Source organism: Crocodylus porosus, unplaced genomic scaffold, assembly GCF_001723895.1.
Source record: "Crocodylus porosus isolate Cpor-Errol unplaced genomic scaffold, CroPor_comp1, whole genome shotgun sequence".
Taxonomy (NCBI): Eukaryota; Metazoa; Chordata; order Crocodylia; family Crocodylidae; genus Crocodylus; species Crocodylus porosus.
Window position 1 is genome coordinate 30,013,501 of NW_017728909.1, and position 9,959 is coordinate 30,023,459.

Genomic DNA, 9,959 nt, shown 5'->3' on the forward strand with positions numbered 1-9,959 from the left:
AAGCAGGGATTCCATAAAATTGGAAGACACCTCAGGGGTTACCCAGTTTAAACCCTTGTATAAATGCAGGATGTACTGCTCCTAAACCAAAAGCATCTGTGCAATGTGTAAGGACAAATAATAGATAAAAAATAGCTGTGATGTTGTAATGCACATAGTCCTCTTTTGATAGCACAGAATTAGATAAGCATCTTCACATTTCTTGTGAGCCAAAGGACAACAAAAAACCCAGCTACTATTCCTTTCCTTGTGAAAAACTGAATTGTTTCAAACTAATGATACTTGTAAATGTTTTTTTGGTTTTTTTTAAAGAAAGAAATCTGTGCAAAACTTGAGTTCCATACTGTGATTCAGAATATACTCTGGAAGACCATAAAAGGCAATAACAGATGCATTAATAACATCTATAAAGAAATGAATATACTGAAAGTCTATATTTATTCTAAGATTATATACAGAACCTAGTAAATAAATGTCAGTTTCATTGAATAAATGTAGGTGGGTACTTGAGTGAACTTCCCTACAGCTGACTGGGGCAGTGAGCATGCAGACCTTGTTAAAAATACACCTTTAGTAAAGCAATAAGGTAACAGCATGCATTCTACAACTACTAATTTTTAAAAAGTATCTGGTAGCTGTCTCATAAGACTGTGTATCATTAGTGGTTGACACAGTGAAAAGTGTTTAAAGAGTCATCTGGATATGTATCCAAACCTTCTGATTATTGAAACCTCTTTGCTTGATCAGTCTGGGAGAAAATATCAAGCTAGTTTAGCTGTAGTGAATCAATATCACTCTGGTGATTTCAAATGAGCTATGCTGATTTTTATCAAATAAGGTTCCACCCTATTATCATTTCAGAATGCCTAAAGTCACTTAATATTTACTGATTTTTTGCATGGCTTGACTGTTCAGATTTAAATATAAAGTGGGAATGCAGTGAATAACTGACCTGTGGAACAGCATCCAAAGCACAGCAAAAGCTCTGTTATCCAGTATCTCCCAGGCATGGGGGATGCTGGTTAATCAAATATACCAGTTAATCAAATGTGTGCCAGGGGACAGGGAGGGGGGCCCCATGCAGGCTGCTTTGCTCCAGGCCATGGGCCAAAGAAGTGAAGGAGAAGAACTCAGCTTACAACGGCGAAACCAGAAGTAGGGCTTCCGGTTTTGCTTTACCCCCTTTGCGTCCTTTGGATGCTGGTTAATGGAGTTTTCCAGTTCATAAAGTGCTGGATAACACAGCTTTTGTTGTATATGGCTTTACAGATGGTAGTGGGGACATAAATTGTTTTATAGTTGTCTACTAGTGGGGTGTGAAATGGGCTGTATTTGATTCAGATTTGGCCCGAATCGGGGACAGTGATTCAATTAATTAATTGGTCCCTGATTCGATTCGGCCGAATCCAAATCTGAAGGTTTGATGCTGATTCAAAGAATCAGCAATTTGGCCATAGACACAGTTTTAACAGTTTTTTCTACATACCTCGAGGTACCAGGCACAGCTCGTGAATGCTGCAACGGTGAAGCAGATGGAGAATCCTGAAGTCATTCCAATGAAACTCTTTGGCCATCACAGGATGGGGGGGGGCCTGCGTGCTCTGTGGCAAGCCTGGAAGTGGACCAAAAGTATTTCCAGTCCACTTCCGGCTCTGCCAGGGAGTGCACAGGGGGCCCCCCATGTCCCCCCCCCGCTCAGTGACTGGCCACGGGAGGACCCTGGGTGACCCCCCCAGACCCAGGAGGCACCAGTCACCAAGCCGGTGGATGTGGGGGGGGGGTCCCAGCACACTCCCTGGCCACCCAGAAGTGAATTACAAGTGCATCGGTCCACTTCCAGGTCTGCTGCCAAGTGCGCTGGGAGCCCCCCCATGCTCCTATGGGTCGCTCCATCTGCCCCACCATCACAGCGCTGATGAACCGCATGACACCTTGAGGTATATAGAAAAAACATTTAAAACTGTGCCTATGTTCAAATCTCTGCATCTTTCTGAATCTCTCCAAATCGATTCGGAGGGTTCCAATTCGATTTGGAGAAATGAAAGGGTCTCCTGATTCAATTCAGATTCAAAGATTCAGCCACCAAATCGGGATGAATCTGCACTGAGTCGAATCAGGGACTGAAGGTTCACACAGCCCTATTGTCTATTACTTCTATTTGATGGAGGAGGAATTGTGATTGTGTCCGTAGAGAAACTGCACTGGTTTGATTTGAAATTGATTTTTTAAAAGACAAACATTTAGTTAAACAAATGCAAACTCCTGTATAGATGTTCTTTATATCAGTTTAAGCCAGGATTGGGTTAACTTGCACCTGATGATTACAGGTGCAAGATAAATATAAATTACATTTAACCTGATACAAGAACATGGGCCGACAATGCAAGGTCACAGTTGGCAGGGCTAACCGGACCTTGTCATGCATCCACAGGTGCATCTCAAGTAGAGCCAGGGAGGTGAGCCTCCCCCTCTATGCGACGCTGGTCAGGCCACAGCTGGAGTACTGCGTCCAGTTCTGTACGCCCCATTTCAGGAGGGATGTGGACGACATTGAAAGGGTCCAGAGGAGGGCCACCCACATGATCCGGGGACAACAGGGCAGACCCTACAAGGAGAGACTGCAGGACCTAAACCTGTTCAGCCTTCACAAGAGAAGGCTGAGGGGGGACCTGATGACTGTCTATAAACTCACCAGGGGGGACCAGAAGGGTTTAGGGGAGACACTGTTTCCCCTAGCGCCCCCTGGCATGACAAGGAACAATGGACACAAATTATTAGAGAGTAGATTTAGATTAGACATCCGCAAGAACTACTTCACAGTTGAGGCGGCTAGGAGCTGGAACCAACTTCCTAGGGAAGTGGTGCTGGCTCCTACCCTGGGGATCTTTAAGAAGAGGCTTGATGACTACCTGGCTGGACTCATTTGAGTCCAGTCTTTTCTCCCGCCCAGGCTGGGAGTCGGACTTGAAGATCTACAAGGTCCCTTCCGAACCTACTTCTGTGATGCTATGAAGAATTTTCTTATAGAAAGTTTCACTAGTTGAACTATATTGGTTAAAAATAACACCTTATGTTAAACCTGTGTAAATTTATATGCAAGTATAGCTATAGAGAATAAATGCAGTAGAAAATGGGTTATAAATGTTTAGTTAGCATGACCAGTTTTCTTTTTAATTTCTTTTCCATTTTTACTTTGTCATCCTGAAGTCATTCCAATGAAACTCTTTGGCCATCACATAACAGCCTTTATTGTATCTAATATTTAAGTCTATATCTTGCTTTATACTGTGTAAATTCCTCCTTTGCAGACTTTAATATGGTTAGCAACATGTGAAATAATTTAGTTTGAGTTTAGAGTTTGTAACTAATTTGTTCCAGCTTAACGCACCATTAAACATTTCCATTTGTCTAGGTTCATGCCAGCTTCCTGAACTGCATTTTGTAACCTCTCTGAGTTTAACACATTGGAGACAATATCACATGAATAAATGTACAGGTTTTTCCAAATCTCATTTGCTTTTCAAGGTTCACTTGAATAATGGATGTTTTGACTTTGAGATATTGTCTAAAATATTTGAGGATTTTTCAGAAGTACTCAACAATAGCCGGACTCTGCTACCACTAAGATTCATGACAGTTTCACTGCCCATAATATGTTTCTGTTTTATAACTACCAGTGTTTTCTTAGCTAAATTCATTAGCATGTCAAGGCTAAGAACGTTTCAGACCTCAGCTATTGTTGTCTTTATGATGGGTACAAATCCAGACCGTCTGTAGCTTGATCCCAACCTGTGTGGTATTGAATCATCCAGCTGAGGTTTGTATGGTTTTCTGTGTGTGTGAAGTTGTCAAGTAGTTTTAGTTCTGAAATTTACATTTGCTTAATAAATTAAATGAATTGAACAAAACGTGACCCAAATGAAAATGGTTTTCTAGTTGGAATGTTTTTTTATCTGATCTTTTTATTAGTCCTCCTCTAACTCCTGGTTTTATGTACATTTGAATCTTTTTCTTATAAAGTCTGATTAAGGAAATAAAATTCTACATTTCACAGCTTCAGCTTACTGGGAAGACGCACCTTATGTTAACCCCAAGATGCATATGAAACAGTACATAATTAGTGGAGCATTTTATGCAGCTCGGTCACTTTGTACGGATGAAATTTTTCTTTCGAATTTAAGTCACTGGAGTTTTTCTTTGAAAGGCACATTTTCTATTTCCACACTATTATTCCTTAATCTTTAGTATCCTGGATTACTACTAGCAATATTCAGAACATAATTTGTTATTACAAATTCAGACAGTTTATTATTTCTGCTTCTTACTACTTGGGTGCATAACACTGAAAAGCATTCTAAAAAAGCCGTTCTACAGAAACAGGCATTCATCCAGGCATTGTTGGTTAGTTGATCCTAACTGCAGTGTCAGCTGGGAGAAAAATAGCTGCTTGGTCCAGTGTCACTTCTGAACTGTGTAGATTTGAAGGGTTTTAACTCATTCCAGCTGGAGATTTGTTCTGTCCTATTGGAGTTCAGTGGAGCATGGGTAAGCATGCAAAGTGCTTTCTGTCAGGCCTGTTAGGTGAATCGCTATGCCATTTATTATTCAAGAACAAAAATTGGACTATTTGCTAAGGCAGATCTTGTGCTGAGGTAGTTGGCATAAATGTACTGCACAGATACAGAGTGTTTATCCCCAGGAAAATATTGCAAGGGCAAGCTCAATCTTTGTTTTCTACAAATGTGCATCTTAAATGCAACATAAATTTTGAGATCCTGAGATCACCTTTATGTTTGTTTTCTCCTAAGTAGCTTGTATTTGTTTAATAATTAAATTATGTACATTCAGGCTTATTTGGAGCTTTTCTGTACCCTACTCTTTGTTTTTCCTTCCTCTGCTGTGAAATACAGCAGCAGAGAGAAAAATAAATCTTTCCTTCTAAATCAGGCCTACTCAATAACTGTTGTTCATGTTACAACATACAAGACACTTTTGGTTCCTGAATGCACATGCATAATTTAATATGGCAGGGCAGCTTAACAAAATCTGGCTGCAGGAAAAAAAATACCTCCAGTGTTGGGTTCTGAGGGTGAACTCGGATAGTAAAGGCAGAAATTGGTAATGTAGAAGGGCAAAAGGAGGCTTTCTGTATGATGTTTTCAATTTTTTTCTGTCAAGTCCAGGGACTGGCCAGACTTGGAGGCCATGCTGAAACCATGTCCTTGCTAACAGTGTTGAGGTGTTTTATTTGGCTGGTATAAAACAATGCTGGAAGCCCAGTGCAAACTTTGTGGACTCGTGGGCCATTGAAATTGTAAATATCTCTCTTGAACTATCATGCATCCTTATCCTCAGATTGTTAATTAAAATATGGAGGAAGGGCACAGAAATGAGATCCACAGATCAGTTGTGAACCATGTATGTAGCCTCACAGTTCATAGCCCAGAACATTTAAAAGCTCCACTATATTTCTCTTTTCTAGCCTAGTTTTGGCTGGTAGTGTCAAGTCTGATTCACCCCTGTGCTGGTAGTACCAGTCCACTTGCAACTGATATCATTCCAGCACTTCTATAGAAAAGACCAGAGAAATTCTCTCCCTTTTTATAGCTTCTGGCTCTATTTGTCTGCCAGACAATTAGCCACATTAGCCAGCTGACCCCTAGCCACATTCCCCTATGGCTGGGTTCCTTAGCAATGGCCGCACTGAGGACAGTCAGCTGTTGTATTTTTTTCCTCTGGTTTGAACCTTCTCCTTTTTCTGCCCAGTGTGGGCTGGGCACATAGCCTATTGCACAGCTTTCCTCAGAATATAATGCATGGTAGCTGTTGTTTTCCTAATCTGTTAAGTCACAGGAGTGTCTCTTATGGAGTTTGTTTTGCAGATGTAAAGGTCTGTGATGGAAGAAGCATTTATTAGACTCTGCACAGAGTTAGTTTCCTCCTAAAGCTGAGAGAGCCTGAGAAGCCATTCCATGGCCTGAACAATGCTGTCCTTGTGGGACCCACTTTTGTGAGACAGCCATTAACACTGCAGTCTCTTATTGCTTCTGAATATATTCCCTTTTGCTAGGCAGTGGGTCTCATTACAGGAAGGTAGGTGCCATTTTGCAAGAGCAGTCTTCTTTACCAAGAACAGTGTTTCCCATTAATGCAATTTTTGTTTACTTCAGGACCTAGGACAAATTCTCTCTCAGTCTCCAGAGATAATTATCTACTTGTCATCCACTTCCTGCAGCTCCAGTCTGCCCCTCCATGATAGGGAGGGGCATAGTTATCACAAGACTGATGATGCTTGTAGTGCTACAGGAGTGTCTGATGGATGGAGGCAAGGAGTTCAGTCCATGAGCCTAGCGTATTTTCTTTGGATGGTATAGCTTCTCTTATCTGACAGAGGAAGGGGGATATCTGGGTTCCAGCCCTTCTTCGAGGACTTGTCCTCAGCCTGGTAAGACGTATAAATCAGGTCTCCCACTTCCCAGTGACTACTGTAGTCACTAAACTATTGCATACTCAAAAAGTACACCAAGTGGCTAGGCCCCTCAGGTCACTTAACCAGTGAGAAACCTAAAGAATCTTGATTAACAACAAGTTTCTCAGATTTTGTAGTGTTGCTGTGTGTGGCAGTGGGGCTCCCCACCTAGCCAACAGTGCTAGTTGCCCCACTTGCCTTTGGGCACGCCTCCCCACCTGACTCCTCTGCGATGCCTTGTTCTTAATTAATTAAGATGTTAATTAAGGTGGGAGGCTACCCGTTCTTGCCTCAATGCTAGGGGGAGCTATCTGCGGCTCCATACCTCACCTACACTACAGCCCATGCCTAGCAGTTGGCATCCAGCTGTTAATCTCACCAGCTCCCCATTGAGCCCCAGAATCCTCCAATCAGGACCCCTCTAAGATCCCTCCATTCAGGGGGCCTACCCAGTCTTCATTCAGCTCTGGGCCTCCCTCGCGGTGGACCCCTGGCCCTTTTGACCGTTCTGGTCCTGACCCCAGCATTGACCAACTGAGGGTACTCTACGTCAGGCCTCTGCCACTCTAGCCCCATTCTCACTCCTGGGGTCTGCCTTCTGGCCCTACTAGCAGGTGACCCACCCAGTGTGGGAGCTGGGGTGGCTCACACCATGACTGGTATTCCAGGGTCTCAAAGGGACTCTCACTCCCCCCCGGAGCAGCATGTCATTGTGTTTTCTCTATATAAACATATTGGGCTCTCAGCCCTCTGGTTTTCCTCCCCCATCACTGGGGTTCCTCATCTCTGCCCCCTCACATGGGGCTCCACATCACCCCCTCACTTGGGCCACAGGGCTTCCCTCCCCGGTGGGCTCAGGTGGCCATAGCTGTGCCTGGCCCCAACTACGTTTCCTCAACTACGTTTTCTTACACCCCGGACAGGGCTCAGGTGGCTGCAGCTGTGCTTAGCCCCCATTCTCCCTCCTCGGGGTCTTGCACCCTACAGGGATCAGGTGGCTGCAACCCTGCCTGTCCCCCAACTACCTCCAGTGTTATGCAAACCCACCCAAAGGTGAGGGCTAGGTTTAAGGCACCCCTACCCACCTTTCACCGGGGTGATAATTGGCCTGGCATTTCCTAGGGGCTCCCGCATGACTGAGAGCCCCACGAGGCCACCCACTACAGGCAGGGTGCAGTTAGGTCATGCTCAGGACCAGGAGCCTCCAATCCATTCCCTACATCTCCTGCCCTTACCTCTAGGATGATATGTAAAGCCTTGCAGCCAGGCCATGTTGCTGCCTGCTTGCCAGCAGCAAAGTGCTCTGTTTGTATAGGCAACCATGAATCTAAAATGGCTGCTGCAATCAGGCACCTGTTGGCTGCTTGACTTAGGTCTTAAAGTGGCAGGCACCAACAGTGCCCTGCCACACACCTTCCCCCTTAAAATGGTACAGGGGGGAGGTTTCCCGTGCTGCTCTGCTCCTCCAAAGCAGGCTCCCCTTGGAGCCTGTGAGAGCCCTCAAGTGGTGAGAACCCCCAAAGGTGTGCTGCCACACACCTCCCCCCTTAGAATGATATCTGGGGGGTTTCACTTTCCCTGCTGGGCTTTGCCCCAGCCTACTGCAGCCCCTGCCACGTGGCGAGCACCCCAAGGTGCTCCGCCACGCTGTGTTAAATATTTTTGAGCAACTTTATTTCCATTAACAACATTTTTATTTTAATGGCATGGGAATTTCCTTGTGCATTTTTCATCAGAAAAGGAGGGAAACAAGGAGAGTTTTAGGAGGATGATAGAAAGAGTGCATCTATGTGGGGTAAGAAGGGAATTTATGCTGCATTTTTAGGAGAAATGAGACCTAATAGAAGCTCCCTTTGCACTACAAGTCTCCTGTGATTCAGCAAAATGGAGCTCCATTCTGTACAACCACAGGAAGTTCACCGGAGCTCAGCTTCTCCCTCACCTGCTTATCCAATCAGAAGAAGCCTGTAGGGTAATTGAAGAGGATGGCAGAGGTCATGGATCTGAATCTGGGGAGAAATAAGGTGAGAGGAGTGCTAGGAGAAGAGAAAGTGGGATTGAGGAAAGTAACTCTCTGGAGAGTTTTGTGGAGCAATAGGGTTTCTTTGAAGGGTGTGAGCGAGTGGGTGCCCTTTGCCCACCCTTTTGTGTTAGAATTACCTTGATCTCTGACTTGTCCTCCTCACTCTTCTGCCACACCTTAATATTGCAAGAATATAGGAAAGGATGGATGGTTCTCTGCACAGAGGTCCGTTCAGAAGGGCTGCAATCGGCCGCCTGGCTCCACCTCCCCTGCTCCTTGCCCCTTTCCTTCCAGGTGGTCATTTGCTATTCTCCACTGGTCTGATGTGTGAGATGCCTGTGGGGTCTCTGCCCAAACTCTGTTGGGTTATTTACTCTGAGGTTCTTTGGCCTGGGTTTTCCCTGGTTGATCCCATCATTAGCTGTACTCATCAGATCACATTACCCTCATCATTTTTTTCTCTCTCTCTCTCTTTGCTTCCTGGTTGTCCTTCCCTCTCCTTCTTCCCGAGGATTCTACATTCCTGTGATAATCCAGGTTTGTCCTGTTCTACGCTTCTCTGTCCCTTCCATTCTTATTTCAACCTCGGTAAACTAAAAGCCCCAGGTGTACGAAATAAATCCTAACTAAACATAGATCAAACAAAAGAAAGGGGGGAACTTTCATACCAATGGTCCTTCTTTTCCCCCACGGACCTAAAAGGGAGGTAGCTTTCTCCCAGCCTATATTATCTCTTGTTTCCAGAATTCAAACAAATCCCCCCCAAAAAGGCTTTATTGCGGTTGTTTCCCTACACAAGTTCAGGTTCTGCTAGGTTGTCCCTGTCCAGGTTTATGTCCAGTTTTTTTTTCCCCCTCCAGCAGGCCAGGCAAATCTCCTCTTTGCCCTGGCCAGCTCAGTTTCTCCCAGACCCCACTACCCTCATTGGGACCGTCCTTTCTTCTTCCAGGTCCATGTCTGTCTGCCAGAACCTGATCTTCTCTCCCCTGACACTAGTTCCTGGGTTTACAGGGAAGACCCCTGTTAACCTGCTGTCTGCTGCTGGTTAACTCTCCGGACATGCTGGGGTGCTTCTGACTCAGGGTTCGCTGGGGTTGCAGGGGAGATGATGCTTAGGGGTAACCAGGGGCAGCAGGAGAGATTATGCTTAGAGGCAACCAACACGGGTTCATTAGAGGCAGATCCTGTCAGACCAACCTGCTGGCCTTCTACAACCAGGTCACCAAATCCTTAGATGCAGGGGTACCAGTGGACGTAGTCTTTCTAGACTTTTGGAAGGCCTTCGACACTGTCTCTCACCCCATTCTCATTTAAAAAACCGGGGGACTGTGGTGTCGACACCTACACAGTCAAATGGGTTGCCAACTGGCTGGAGGGCCACACCCAGAAAGTGGTGGTGGATGAGTCATTTTTGACCTGCAGGGATGTGGGCAGGGGGGTTCGGCAGGGCTCGGTCCTCGGGCCCGC

General features: G+C 45.1%; 1 protein-coding gene across 1 annotated transcript in view; it reads left to right on the forward strand.

The window, feature by feature from the left end:
• The window catches only part of GHR (growth hormone receptor), a 176,812-nt gene that overhangs the window by 56,644 nt on the left and 110,209 nt on the right, over nucleotides 1–9,959 (forward strand). The gene's annotated exons all lie outside the window — the stretch shown is intronic.